The 15,371-nt window shown below is 36.5% G+C and overlaps 2 protein-coding genes across 6 annotated transcripts in view; one reads left to right on the forward strand and one right to left on the reverse strand.

Annotated features, from left to right (window-relative positions):
* The window catches only part of IMMP2L (inner mitochondrial membrane peptidase subunit 2), an 894,195-nt gene that overhangs the window by 430,529 nt on the left and 448,295 nt on the right, over positions 1-15,371 (reverse strand). The gene's annotated exons all lie outside the window — the stretch shown is intronic.
* The window catches only part of LRRN3 (leucine rich repeat neuronal 3), a 34,951-nt gene continuing 30,615 nt past the window's right edge, over positions 11,036-15,371 (forward strand). Inside the window, exon 1 of the mRNA XM_003261196.4 lies at positions 11,036-11,509. The gene's annotated coding sequence lies outside the window, so the exon portion shown is untranslated. The remainder of the gene's footprint in view (positions 11,510-15,371) is intronic.

A 15,371-nucleotide genomic window follows, 5' to 3' on the forward strand; every position in this document is an offset into this window, starting at 1 on the left:
TATATTACATATGTGTGTATGTATACACACAGAATATTTCCAAAAAGATTATAAGTGATTGAAAGGACACAGAAAAATTAGACTTTGTTAGCTAATTGTCAAAGACAGTTAAACATTTGCTGTTTCCATCATTCTACACTCAATTAAGCCAGGGTAAGGATCATCTTATAAATGCTGACTTTGTTGTATTTTTCTCATATCAAACAATTCAGTTCAATCTCTTCTTACTGAATGCTTAATATATGCTAGGCATTGTGCTGAGGACCAGGAATACAAAGATGCAGACATCCTGTTCACTGCCAAATTTTGACAAGGTAACATATCTGGGACCAAATATATATTCATTTTACAAAAGAAACTTCATAGTAAGTTTCAGTATTAGAAGAATTTTCTTGTCAGCAGCCATGATATCTAAACTGCTAAATATATACCCTAAGTAAATATTCTATAAGCACATCAGATCAGAAACAGCTGGCAGCTTCAGGCTGTTCATTTCAAAATGAATTGAAGACCTGTAATCAGACTAGTGAGGATATTATTGATAGGAAAAGTATTTGTGTACTTTCACATGAATAAAATTTCTTCTTTCATGCTTTCAAATTTAGGGCCTTTTTAATGGTGTTGGGATGCCCCATTAAATGCTAGAAAACTATTTAGTTTATCCTTAGTCAATTCTACTGAATTTGGCATCTCTTAAATTTGGTTGAGGAAGAAATCTGCAAAAGACAATTACTTGAAATATATGTTTATTAAAAATGCGAGACTGCCAATATATTTAAGGAAAAAAGAAAATGTAAAAACAAACAAACGAAAGACTTTCTTCTGACAATGCTGTGTTAGTGTTTCAAATTTATAATTTTTTAGTATTAATCTGTAAGAATCCATGAAAGAAATAAACTTGTACTTGCTTATTGTGCCTGTTTCTAGATTTTAGACATGCTAGCACCTCTTTGTAACAGTGGTCTTCCAAAGAGAGACTTGACCAACCTGTGCACAGAGGTACTGTCCTTAGCGCAGTGCTAAAGCTCTGGGCTGTGAGTCCAAAGATCTCATTCATTCATGGACTCTTGTGTAGGCAAGACACTAACTGTCATAGCTGACAGTCCGCAAAAAGTAAAACAAGTAATCTATACATATTTATTAATTTCTGCATTTGTGGATTAACTGTGTTGATACATCTCTCATTTGCTGAAAGGATTAAAGTAGCTCAACACAGAGGTAAGAATGACTTCCTTCCGTGACTTTCTATATGGGTGTAGAGGTGGCAAACTCTGACTGGGTGTCCGCATAGCAAATTGTATACTTTTAAAATAACGTCATCGACCATATCAAAAACGGGGAGAGGGATGATAAAGAATATACTGTAATCAAAGTCCCGCAAACTCTACTTTCCAGAGTGAGGAAGAAAGAAGGATTGCCTGATATTTTCAGTAGGAGCTGCGTTCTTTGCTGTAGGTTGGCAGAAGCTGGAGAGTGGAGCAGGAGTCTCCTAGAAGCAGTGTTTTCTCACTCCAAATCTGAATTGGATGCTCATTAATGAGCACCAAGCACCAGTTTGCAGTAGCCATTCTGAATTTAACAGTAATCATTTGGAGGCTACAAATCCTGAGGTCTGACTCTGAACATGTGTTTGTTTATTGGCACAGGGATAGCACTACACCATTTAGTTATAAAGCACAATGGAGTAAATCTATATTAATATGAGAATCCATATTTTGTCCTTCTTTTGCTGTATGTCACACTTCTCAGTGAGACCCTAACAAGAGCAGGAATTAAGAATAGGTCAGAAGAACATCTGCTTTTCTTATTTTGATTACGTGGGCAAGCAAAGGAATTTGCTTTTATAACACCGAAATAACTTGGAATGCGGCAAAAATAAACGCACCTTCTGTCTCATGGAATGTTATTACAGTACAACGCTTTGTGAATGCTTGTTGGCATTTTCAAGCATTTTTTGTTCTCCTCATTTCTTTCTCAGCTCCATAATGCAATCCTCATGGTTTGAGCACTAGACTTCAAATGAGACATCTATTCAGAGAGTGTTCAGACAAAACAAGTGGTTTCCTTAGTAATGGTAACTATGTGAAAGCCTTCAGCACAGCCCCTTCAGCCAGCCAGGCTTCTCCCGGGCTTGTGGTTCACACATAGGCTCTCAGTGAGCATTATACAGCTGGGGAGCACCCCCAAAGTCTAAACTGACCAAAGCACTGAATATTCATTGCATTTCTAATCAAATGTACCCTTTATAAAAGGTTAAGGATGTAAGAAGTGCTCTTAATGGTGAGGGTTAATTTGCTCATTTTCTGCATCATGTCTATGGAATGGAAAGAAAGATAAGCGATTTTGCCAAAAAAAAAAATGACACGTGTTGCTCTTTTGTTTGACTGTATTTTACATTTCCTTACCTCAAAAACCTAAGACTGTCCTGTTCTTGTTCCTTCTATGCCTAGAGACTACTACTTCTGATTTTCCAGTTTTCTGCATAACAATCATCTTCAATAAAGCTTTGAAACTCTGCTATTAAAACAGGGTGCAAATGTTGGCTTTTGTAGTCTCAAATATATTTAAAATATAGTAAAGTAGTTTCATGTATACCAATCTTGAAGTTTTATGCATGTGTATCGATCCATTTTGTTATTTAGTTTCAGGATGACACAATAATTAGAAAAAGAGCTGGTTTCTCTGGGTAATACAATTGTCATTCATAAATATTGACTCTTAAAGGCAGACAAATAACAACTATCCAAAATAAAAACCAACATGAAAATAATAAAAAATTATCTCAGCTGATATAATGTTTGCCTTTGAGGAATAATGATTTATAGATACCTTCACACTATGTTAATCATCCAATTAGGAGAATAAAAATATTGTCAAACATTTTGGGGTTGAAAAACATGAGGTATAGCTAAATTGTTAGTCTTCCACCATGAATATTTTTTGTCAATCTGGTTACACATAAGCAAACACAGGAAGCAAAAATTAAGCTATAAAACCTGCAAAGAAGAGGAGAACGAGGGCCTCAAAAGATCACTGAAGAGAAGAAAATACAGTTTTAAGACTGTTGGCTTTGGAGTCTGACTTGCATTCTAGCTTTTCTTCCTCACTAGCGTGATAACTGTAGAAGTTCACCAACCCCAGTTTCCTCTTCTGTGAAAAGGGGAAAGTCCCTGACTGCCTCACCGTACTGTAAGAATGAAACCATATGTGTGCAGGGTCTACCAAGTTTCAGTGTCTTGCATATAGTTAAACTCAACAAATGCTATTTAATATTATTCTAGGTACTTTAATTTCAGCATACATAATTTCTGCATTTGTACAGCTATGCATATTTTAAAATTTGATCTATTTCATTGTGGCTTGTGGATAGCTCAAGGAAAATCGTTTCTATTTTCTGAATAATACCAATAATAAATATAAAAACAAAAATACTAAATTTGCTGTCAAGAAATAATTGAACTGAGGAATGAAGAGTGAACAGTAAGAAGCAGCCTTGCTAAACACAAGTGTGAGCATGACTGTGTTGTGGAGGAAGGGAAGAATGGACTAGAAGGTATGAGATGAGAAGCAAGAAAGATGAACCAGAAAAGATGAGACTGGAAGCAGGGAAGTTAGGAGAAATCGCAGCAGCCAAGGTAAGAGATGATGAACATCTAGCAGACAGAGAAGATAATTTAAGAAAACTTCAGAGTAAAATCAAGTTGTATATGGTGAAATGCAAGATATGAGGCACAAGATCCAAAGTTCCTGCAGTTCTCTAGGTAACTAGGCAGCAGCAGAAATAAAAAAAAAAAAAAAAAGAAAGGAAAAAAGAAGAAAGCCAGTTTAGGGGAGCACTTAAGAGGTCAGCTTTAGACATGTAGAGAATAGAGTGCCTGGGGATCACGCAAGTAGAGACATTTACCAGACAATTGGAGGGAAGGACTGATAGGAAGAAAGATAGATAGACGGATGGATGGATGGATGCATGGATAAAGAGACTGATTAATTTTACTTGCAAGAGCATTGATATAGGTTTGAAAGTAGTAATTACATGGTAGAAGAGACAATACTATCTAAGAGAGCGTATAAAGAACAGTAGAGAAAAGAACAAGCCTAGGATAAATACTTAAGAGGTAGATGAACCCACAATGACAAGAGACAGAAGGTGCAGACAAGCATGAGGATGACTTAGGAGGCTTTGATGTGCAAGAACCAAATTGGGAGGGCACTGGTTGAGATTCCAAAGCAGAATTTCAGTAACAAGGTTGGATTAGAAATCAGAGAAAGGTCAACTGAAAAAGTAGGTAGAAAGTGATGATGTGATTGTAGCAAATATTGATAGCTCTTTTGAGAAACTTAATATGAGAACAGAGAAGGAAAGACAGACTAGGGTTCAGGATTAAAGGGATGATTGTTGTTATTGTAGTATGAATAACAAGTATATGTATGGATTTTGTGGAAATATTGCTAGATAATTTTTTCATATCGCTAGAAAAGGAGTAAAAGTCAATCCCCTGAGTGAAAAGAATGGAGAGAGACATAGAGAAAAGCCAAGATGACAGACCTTTTTGGATCTACAGAGAAATATAAGGAGAAACATAGGGAAGAATAAAGGAATCTGAGAAAGAGATAGAGAAAAAAATTTATCTCACTGATTTCTGACATGTCATCCTTGATTGTGAATTTCTTGGCATAGTGAGATTACTTTTGTTCTTCAAATGATTCATATCTTTCATTAAAAGTGAGACCTTTGGGTATATACCCAGTAATGGGATTGCTGGGTCGAATGGTATTTCTGGCTTAGGTCTTTGTGGAATCACTGTCTTCCAAAGCAGTTGAACTAATTTACACTCCCACCAACAGTGTAAAAGTGTTCCTTTTTCTCCACAACCTCGTCAGTAGATTGAAGCTAGTTGATTAGTATATTTAGCTGTTAACTAAATTTTCGTGGGTTTGCGTCCCATTAATCTAGTAAGGACTTGGTAAGGTGTTTTTTGACTTTTTTAATAGTAGCCATTCTGACTGATGTGGGATGGCACCACACTGTGGTTTTTATTTCCATTTCTCTAATGACCAGTGATGTTGAGCTATTTTTCACATGATTGTTGGCTGCACGTATTTTTTTTTTGAGAAGTGTCTGTTCATATTCTTTGACCACTTTTCATAAAGACACATGTACATGTATGTTCACTGCAGCACTATTCACAATAGCAAAGATAGGAAATCAACCTAAATACCCATCAGTGATAGACTAGATAAAGAAAATGTGGTACATAAATACCAAGGAATACCATGCAGCCATTAAAAAAGAACAAGATCATGTCTGTTGCAGGGACATGGATGCAGCTGGAGGCTACCATCCTTAGCAAACTAATGCAGGAACAGAAAACCAAATACCACATGTTCTCACTTTTAAGTGGGGGCTAAATGATGAAAAATCAACAGACACTGGTACCTACTGGAGGGTGAAGAGTGGGAGGAGGGGGAGGATTAGAAAAAACAACTAATGGGTACTAGGGTTAATACGTGAGTGATGAAATAATATGCATAAAACCCCGCCCCATGACCCATGTTTACCTCTGTAACAAACCTGCCCATATACCCCTGAACTTAAAATAAAAGTATTAAAAAAAAAGACATGGACTGGTACTGTGGCTCACGTCTGTAATCCCAGCCATTTGGAAGGCCGAGGTGGAAGGTTCGCTTGAGAGCAGGCTGGGCAGCATAGAGAGACCCCATCTCTACTCAAAGAAAAAAAAAAAAGAAAAAAGAAAAGAAAAAGAAAAATTAGCAGGGTATGGTGGCTTGTGCCTGTGGTCCTAGCTACTCTGGAAGCTGAGGTAGGAGGAACATTTGAGCCCAGGATTTCGAGGTTATTGCACTGAACTATGATCGTGCCATTGCACGCCAGCCTGGGCAACAGAGCAAGAACTGTCTCAAAAATAAAGAAAAAAAATAAAATTAAAACAAAACCCATAGGTAAATAAGAATCTCTGTTTTTCTCCAATTCTACTTTCCAAAACTCCTTTGAAAAAGAAAATGAGAACTCTGACCCAACTTGCTTTAGTTCAACATTCTAACAAACAGTCAGTACTATTACTCACCTTACATCATGTTTCTAACTGAATTGAGAACTAATCTGTTATTAGAATTAGACCACAAAGGACAAAGTCATTGAAGACCTTCCTAGCACAACATCAGCCCCTCACCATCAGTGACTCATTCATATGTATTTAGCTTTCTGAGCATATCAACTCATTTTTTCCACTAGGCACTGCATTTCTTCAGAGCTCTACTTCTCAAATCATGACAGCAATAAAAATTCTATCATCAAACCTGAACAACCACTACTGTATAAAAGCAACCACTGTCTTGTGCATAAAACTCATTCCTTTTTAAAAATAGTATTTTATTTTTGGCATCCCCTGTTGCTGACTATATTGAATTGGTTGACTCAGCCATCCATCAAGCATTCATTTATTTTACAAGTGAATATTGAGTATCTTGTGCAGTAGAAAGAGCTTTGGCTCTGTAAGCAGACAGAACTGAGTTCAAATTTTAGCCTCATTATTTAATAGTTTTGGGACATTGGGCAAGTAAGCTAGCTTCTTTCAGCCAATGTTTCTACGCTGTCAATTGAAGGTAAAAATATCTATCTTGGCCGGGCACGGTGGCTCACGCCTGTAATCTCAGCACTTTGGGAGGCTGTGGCGGGCTGATCATGAGGTCAGGAGATCGAGACCATCGTGGATAACATGGTGAAACCCCATCTCTACTAAAAATACAAAAAATTAGCAGGGCACGGTGGCACACGCCTATAGTCCCAGCTACCAGGGAGGCTGAGGCAGGAGAATCGCTTAAACCCGGAAGGCATTGGTTGCAGTGAGCCGAGATCGTGCCACTGCACTCCAGCCTGGGCAACAGAGTAAGACTCCATCTTAAAAAAAGAAAAAAAAAAAAAAAAACGAAACACTAGAATAGCTATAATTCAACTGGAATAGCTATAATTTATATATCAATCCCAATTTAAATAGAATATTTTTGAAGTTAATGTATATAACATACAAACATATGTTAGTGCTCGACAGATGTTATTTTATCCATTTTATATGCATTGTGGAGCTTAAAAACGTAGTAAGACATATACTCCCTCTAGGAGAATCTTATACGCTAAAAGGGGAAACAGGTAAAATTACAGAAACAATTATAATACCAAAAAAATGATAAGTAATAAGAGCGATAAAGAGTGCTATTGTGGGTCAAATGAGAGATTATATCTTGTTAAAGGAGGAAGACAATGACCATGATAACAGTGACCACTACCATAATAGTGCCAATAATAATGTCAAACATTTGTTCAAGACTACTCTATTTCAGCACTTTTCTAAACCCGGTATACATATTAACTGTTTTAATGTTCATAACAATTCTAGGAGAAAAATGACATGCAGAGATTATACTTAAACCAAGATGCACAGACGATACTTAACAGAGATGATACTTAACATGATGCTCAGAGTCTCTAGGAAGTGGCAAGGTAAGGATTCAAACCCAGCCATTGTGGCTCTACAACCCACATTCTACCGACTGTCCAGGCTACTTTTCTAAGAAAAGCACACAGGCAAATAAAGCCCAGCATTTGAAGAAATAGCAATAAACAAGTTAAAAATCCCAACCACTAAGTCAGTGAATATCTATCTACTGTACCCCAATATTTTCTTATTTGATGACGAAGGCAAAACTCTTTCAGTATAATTTAAGGGTTGTAATTATTCATTTATGTTTTAAAACCATTTCAATACATTTCCATTAAAACTCAGTATTCATCTAGGAAACCCTGTAGACATTTCCTACAATGTAGGTAACATGTACAACCATGTAATACTGTGGTTTGCAATGTGAAATTTCTCTGAAGCTTTAGTGCCTTCTAAAGGAAGAAACTTAAAGAAAAAAAAATGAAGGGAGAGAAGGAGGGAGAGTAAGAAGAAGGAAGAAAAGAACGAGAAGAAGGAAAAGAAGAATTAGCAGAGACCTGTCAATCATCCAGTAGATGACAGGGTAATATGGTGAAAAAAACCTGGAATACCTGAGGGGCTCTATCCTGGCTTTAATGTGCCAACTGTGTGCTAAGATTCCATGGTTCTCATTTGATGATCACTCACAATTGTATTAATTCAAAGACTCTAAAATCCTTACTGTATTACAATGTAATGTCTTCATATGGTACTTCACTATATAGATGTGATACCAAGATAATTTTTTCATGTATCTTTGGAGAGAGCCACATTTCATATTTACAGTTAAGGACTGAACTCCCTGATAAGTGAAAAAACACCCAAAACACACACTGATTCTACAAAGCTGCTGATGCTCTTGGAGCAAGATAGAAATTCCAGTCAAAGAACAGAATCGTCATCCTTTTCATCCAAAGCCAGAGTCATTTTCTCTTTCACATTAAAATCTCATTTCTAGCAGCATGCTGCTATAAAGACACATGCACACGTATGTTTATTGCGGCACTATTCACAATAGCAAAGAGTTGGAACCAACCCAAATGTCCAACAACGATAGACTGGATTAAGAAAATGTGGCATATATACACCATGGAATACTATGCAGCCATAAAAAATGATGAGTTCATGTCCTTTGTAGGGACATGGATGAAACTGGAAACCATCATTCTCAGTAAACTATCACAAGGACAAAAAACCAAACACCGCATGTTCTCACTCATAGGTGGGAATTGAACAATGAGAACTCATGGACACAGGAAGGGGAACATCACATTCCAGGGACTGTTGTGGGGTGGGGGGAGGGGGGAGGGACAGCATTAGGAGATATACCTAATGCTAAATGACGAGTTAATGGGTGCAGGAAATCAACATGGCACATGGATACATATGTAGCAAACCTGCACATTGTGCACATGTACCCTAAAACCTAAAGTATAATAAAAAATAAAAAATAAAAAATAAAAAAAAATCTCATTTCTAGTGCTCCATGATATTAAATTTATAAAAATGAGTATAAAATATTTTAAATTTATCATGTACCTACATTAAAAGGACAATTGCAGGAAGAGCACTCTGATCTCCCACTTACAAAAGAGTGATCATTTAGTTAAAACAACTTCCTATGAAATAATGTAAGGTAACATATAAATGCCTACCTTTAACAATTCTAACTGAATCAAAACTGAAAAGATTTTTTCTTGATTTCTGAAAGAGACTGAAATTTAAAATATTAGGTATGACTGCAGTTTCATTTAAAAACCAAGAAAGTAGTTTAATCATGTATCTGACTATCACAACTTACCTTCATTATGGGAGTACATTATAATTGGTTTGATTACTGGATTTGTCAATTATACAGTCAATACCAATCAATGAAAATTAATCACTTAAGATACCATGGCATAAATAAAAATTCTCTTTTTACAAATAATTATCACAATTTTAAGATTATTCTTCCATATGTGGAAATAAATCCTGCAAATATTGAAATAATTTGGAATATTAAAGAAATTAAGATTTGCTAGATTAAAATTAAGGGGTAAGAAGGATGGTTATTACTATTATTAAAAGTACATTAAATTACACGTTAATATACTCCAACACAACATCCCAACACCCAACCACGATCCCTAACATACAGAACTGACTCGGTGCTTTCTGAGTAAATACTAGAGTATCCAGTAAAGAATAAAACCTTACAATAACATTCTGAAATAAGTATTAGGTTAAATGAGATGCTACTTTTATCTTGAACTTATTTTGATTCATTTGAATAAATTCTTATAGAAAAAAAGCATTTGGGAACTGTTTCTAGAAAACTACAGAGTGAAAATATTCAGTATTTAAAGATAACCCTATTGTTTAAAATTTTTCCTGGTATTATTATTATTATAATAACTGCAAACTATTGGTCTATGTCATGTCAATAAACACTTAAGGAGCAATTAGATGTGAAGGTTTTTTTTTTTTTCCTAAGTAAATCTAATAAGTGCCATTTCTTTTTACTCCACTAGAGGGTAGTCTCTCAAAACTGGGGTTGGAGTCATGACTCTAGCCTGCTTTTGACCTGCTGATATATTAATCCTCATGTTCCATTCTCCTCAACAAGATGTTTCTCTAGTATACTAATTAAGGTTGTAAAACATAGATTTTTAAAACTGCTTTTTGATTTCTCATAGATGTTGTTTGAGAAATATGCACTGCTATGTGTTTCTGTGTTTTCCAAATTTCTGGTAATTAATAAAAATGTTTTACATATATGGCTTATATAGTATATTTTCCCGGGAAATATCCTTTCAGAGTTAATAGGCCTAAGAATAAAGACAATTTTTTAAATAATTTAAATTATTACAATCGAAATATTTCCCCAGAGTGGTAAAAAATACATCCTAAATACACACACTCACAGATATACAAACACACCTACACATGTACCTATTCATATGTAGGTCCTAGATTTATCACATCATATAAGGAGAAGTCAGTGAGTATAATTAGAAACACATATTTTTAAAAAGTACCCCCTCAAATGCCAATGTTGTGAATTACAGAGAGGCAAATATATGCTTTATTTTAAAAATCTGGTCAATCCAGACAAGAAATGTCATTGCTAAAAAAAAAAAGGTGTTATTGAACACCAAGCACATACACTAAATTAAGTAGGATCTATAGAGAACCAAATGCCACTCAAAACAGTTGCAAGCTTCTCTTCTTAAATAATGCAGTCATTGCTGAACTTCAGAGATGGAGTTGGAGGTTTGAGTCTCTACCAGGTGTTTTTAATATTTGGGAAATCCTTATCAGTAGTGTGTCCTGTCTATGTGCAGACTGAAAACATATTTCTCTGAATGACTGATAACCTAAAATTGAGAAAACTTGTCAAAAATTCCCAACACTCCCCCAGAAAGGAAAAAAAAAAAAAAGAAGAAGAAGGAAAATGATACCTAGGAAAATATGCAAGCCTGTTTCATTTATTTGTATCCTAAGCAGCAGTGTCATAGAACAGACAGTTTGATTCAGCCAACCAGACTGGAGCAGCTGCGAGTGCTACATCTTGGCTGTCTGAAGCGATTGGCTCCTCTCTGGGGAGTGGAGGGTGTTCAGTTATTAATGACCGCTGAGCAGGCAGCACCATGTCAGTGTGACAACTGATCGGGTGAACGATGCACCACTAACCACCATGGAAACAAGGAAAAATAAAGCCAGCTCACAGGATCTCTCTTCACTGGATTGAGAGCCTCAGCCTGCCGACTGAGAAAAAGAGTTCCAGGAAAAAGAAGGAATCCTGGCTGCAGCCTCCTGCCTTCCTTTATATTTTAAAATACAGAGATAAGATTGCGTGCATGTGTGCATATCTATAGTACATATTTGTGTACACTTTGTTACACAGACACACAAATGCACCTATTTATACCGGGCAAGAACACAACCATGTGATTATCTCAACCAAGGAACTGAGGAATCCAGCACGCAGGGACATCGGAGGTGGGCTAGCACTGAAACTGCTTTTCAAGGTAAGTTTAAAATACACATATATTTTAAAATACGTTCTATTTCTTGTCTCTTCGATGATCATGTTTTTACACCTAAATCCTACTTTGATGTCTTCTTCTTGTCTGAATTCTAACAGCATTTTTCTTTTATTGCACTTTTGACAAGAAATTCACATGCAAAACCCAGCTGGCTCTGTGTGTGCCTAGCTGTGTTTGTGAGATTCTCCAACATGCATTTTACTAGCTTGAATGTCCATCAGAGGATGTGAGTGGGAGAGAAAAAGCAGTGTTGGGGGGAGGAGAAAAAGGAGGGAGACAGAAGAGAAGGGAACAGTGGGGGAGAAGAGAGGAGGAGAGGGAGAGAGAAGAAGATGGGGAAGAGAGAAGACAGAGGAGACAGAGAGAGAGGAGAGGAGAGTCACGGGTGAGGGGGTGCAATTTTCCTTTTTCTTCACATTATTTGTAGTGAAAAGCAAATCACACATTATTCTCTGTTTTGAAATCAACCCACCAAATGGGGCATTTTTATTCTGTCTCACCCAGTGGATGCAAATTTAGGCAAATGCTGTTGTATGTTAAGAGCTAAACCACCAAGCAGAGTAGCGGAATGAGCATATCACAAACAGATATTGAATTTCTGCCAGGCTACATCTTACGGACTGGGGTAAATGACTTCTCTTTAATAACATCCCCTCGCTGGTCTGAAGGGACAGTGCAAATGTCTGATTGCTAATGCAGCTGGAACTGCCACACACTAGGTAAAAGGATCCCATGAACCAGAAGAGTTCTAATCTTCTTTGGTAATTAACAGGATCACAGCAGGATGGCTTTAAAGTACATTTCCTATTTAAGAAGATTGTTTGTTCTAACCAACTGCTATATTCCCTTTGCTGTTATTGAGCTGGATGGCTTAATTCGGCTCTAATTTATTCATTTTTAACAATATGTCCTTGTTTCTCTGCCTCTAATTTCAGTGAAAGCAGGCTATGAATATGAGTAGAACCGTCCTAATTTAGTGAAAAGGGGATAATGTGAAAACAAAAATAGAAGTAAAGGTTCAAAATATCTACCTAGAAAATAGCGTGCTCTGGTACCATAAATATTACTGATACATTTCTTATCTTTAGTTTCAGAAGCAATGCGTTTGAGACAGAATTACTCTCAGTAAACTCTATGAGCATCCATGTATTGATGATTCATGGAATTCAGTGTGGGTTAATTTTTACTTCCAATCTTGTAAAGGGAAGCCAGCTACTTAGAATATGCTTTCAAACAGACAACACCAATTGAGGATATTCATGGAAACATTCACTGCCCTCTTTACTGGGTCCTGGAAAGACAGTAAAAGAAACCTAGCATTTGTATTTCATCTTCTGGAGCTCTCTCCTGCCTTCTTTTAGTTCAACTAACCACAGAGTTAACACAGTCAGCTTCTTTGAAACTGTGGGTTATTTTTTTCCACAACTGTGATTTCAGAGCTATTATTGGCTTCCTAGTTTGTAATATAAGCCAAAGCAAAAAGACAATAACCAGCCACTTAGATCCTGCCACTTTCCCATAAATGTGTCAAAAAATGAGTCAGTTTACAATATGTAATATATGAAGTCAATTAATTCCAGTGACCTTTGTAAATGATGACAATAAACCAGCTCTGACAATATGCCAGTGGCTTCGATTTTCTCTCTGTAAAATGAACAAGTTTAAGAAGAGGGTTCCTGCTCAGAGAGAAAAATGAAAGGTGCTGAAGCATCAGCTTGCAATATTGGCAGCTTTGCTCGCTCTGCCTCAAATGCCACATGCAATCTATAAAAAAACCAAAATGATTTATTACAAAAAGGAAAAGGTGTTTTATTTGCTTTTCTGCTATTTATTAAAAGTGCTGCTTTTGAAACAGACCAGATCTGATATTTTGAGGTACCTCCTAAATTCCTAACCAAGACGAAAAGACTTGAAGTAGATACTCAACCCTCTGATTTCAAACTCCTATACAATGTAGCATTGCAGTATTTATTTCAGTTTTTCTTAGACCTTTTCCAGGGAAAGTTTGCATGCCAGACACACATTCTTAAATCTAACCCGCTTTATTTTAAAATTGCAATTGATGACACCTAAGAACAGTGGATTCGCTCTTTAACCTTAGTAAAGCTCACATATATATTTTGTGGATTACAGAGATCAGTAATGTGCCCACTTGAGTCTGAGAAATACCAACACTCCAGGCCCCCGGTGTTGCCACTCAGTGTGTGCCAGTGAGTTTGGTGATTTGATCAGCACCTACGAAGCCAGATGATGGACATATGTGTATGCCTGGAAGATTTACCCATAGTCTCCCCAAATCATGTAACTATACCAGAAATAGCAGCTTCCTGGCAAGACAAGCCTCAAAGGACCATTTTTTCAGGGTGTCGCTTGTCACAGGCAACATGCTGAGTTAGAATGCTGATGAGTAGGTGGAATTTTTTATCTGAAGGTGGTTGTTGTTGTTGTTAATGGCTTAATAAAGAGTGCTACCAGCCTTCTAGGCCAGCAATTTAGTGACCTACAGAAAAGGTGATCAACTTATGATGCACTAACTATATTGCACTGTTTCTTTGCTCTTTTTTTTTTTTTTTTTAACATCTTTTGCTTTTGCCATATGATGGGTTTGATGTTTCACTCCTCCCCCCGAGTCTGAATTTTTTTTGGGTGTAACATTCCTACGTAACATGGCACTATGGTATTTATTACAAACTAAGTTGATCAGAAAGCTCTAGAACCAGAGTTTTTGTTTAAAAAAAAACGCTTATGTAAGTTAAATGTTATTACTTAATTAGCAGCCCCTGAAAATGGGCATAGGTGAGGTATCTGTTGGTGAATCTGAAGATCATTAAAAGAAAGCTAATAGCAGACTAAAAAATGAGTTCCTACTTCTAGCCTCAGTAAGGATGCTCCTCTAAAATGATTTAAAATAATGTGGCTCCAGCCAGTCTGAAGAAACACTAGACATGTGTACAGCACACTAAAATGTTCCATGTAGACCTGGTTCTGAGAGTTTAGCTACTTATGTATCACTCTTTGGTACATGAAACTAAATAAAGCAGGTAAACTCTAGGCAAAACATCAGTACATCTTGTCAGTGCTGTCAAAGATAAAGCTCTCTGATATTGGCTATGCAATGAGTACTTAGGAAAGCTTCACTGTGTAACAACTGAACATAGCTCCTGCACAGAGCTCAGGGAATTCCTCTCCTCTCCTTCTGATAAAGTGATGTCTTGTTAGACATCTACGAAGTCACTAGCAAAACATGATAACAATTATTTCTTTAGCCACAATTTGAAAGGAAAGGAAGTCAAATTATAATATAAAGACAGTAGCTGGTGCCGGAGGATGGGAAAAAGGAACAGGGATAAATCGGAATGTTTTTCTAACTTGTTGAAAGGAATGGAAGGTCTCAATAGATGCTATTTAGAGGTCATTAAATACAGGATTAACAAGGAAGACTTAATGCCCATCTCAAATCTTTCTGAAGAAGTACAGTACCTACAGGGCCATTTACTATATTAGCATAATTGTCAAGTTTGTATACACCTGCTTGCTATTATGTTAATTCATCTTTAGGCCATAATAAGGGAAGAATTTTCTATGGTGCCATTAATAAAAACACATGACACAGCTTCAGTATACAGGAATAAAGAGGGGAGACATGCTTTCATAGAATAAAATTTTTGAACTGAAAGAGACATTAGTAGCTAGTCTAATATGTTCATTTGATAGGTGAAAAAAACTGAGGCTGAAAGGGTTTGAAATCATTATAATGTAATATATTATACTTTGTATTCACCCAGCTATTTATTGGAGAGGCCTAGGTTAGAACCCCTTACAATACTTCCTCCAGAATTCCATT

The sequence above is a fragment of the Nomascus leucogenys genome, chromosome 13 (genome assembly GCF_006542625.1).
Source record: "Nomascus leucogenys isolate Asia chromosome 13, Asia_NLE_v1, whole genome shotgun sequence".
NCBI classification, from domain to species: domain Eukaryota; kingdom Metazoa; phylum Chordata; class Mammalia; order Primates; family Hylobatidae; genus Nomascus; species Nomascus leucogenys.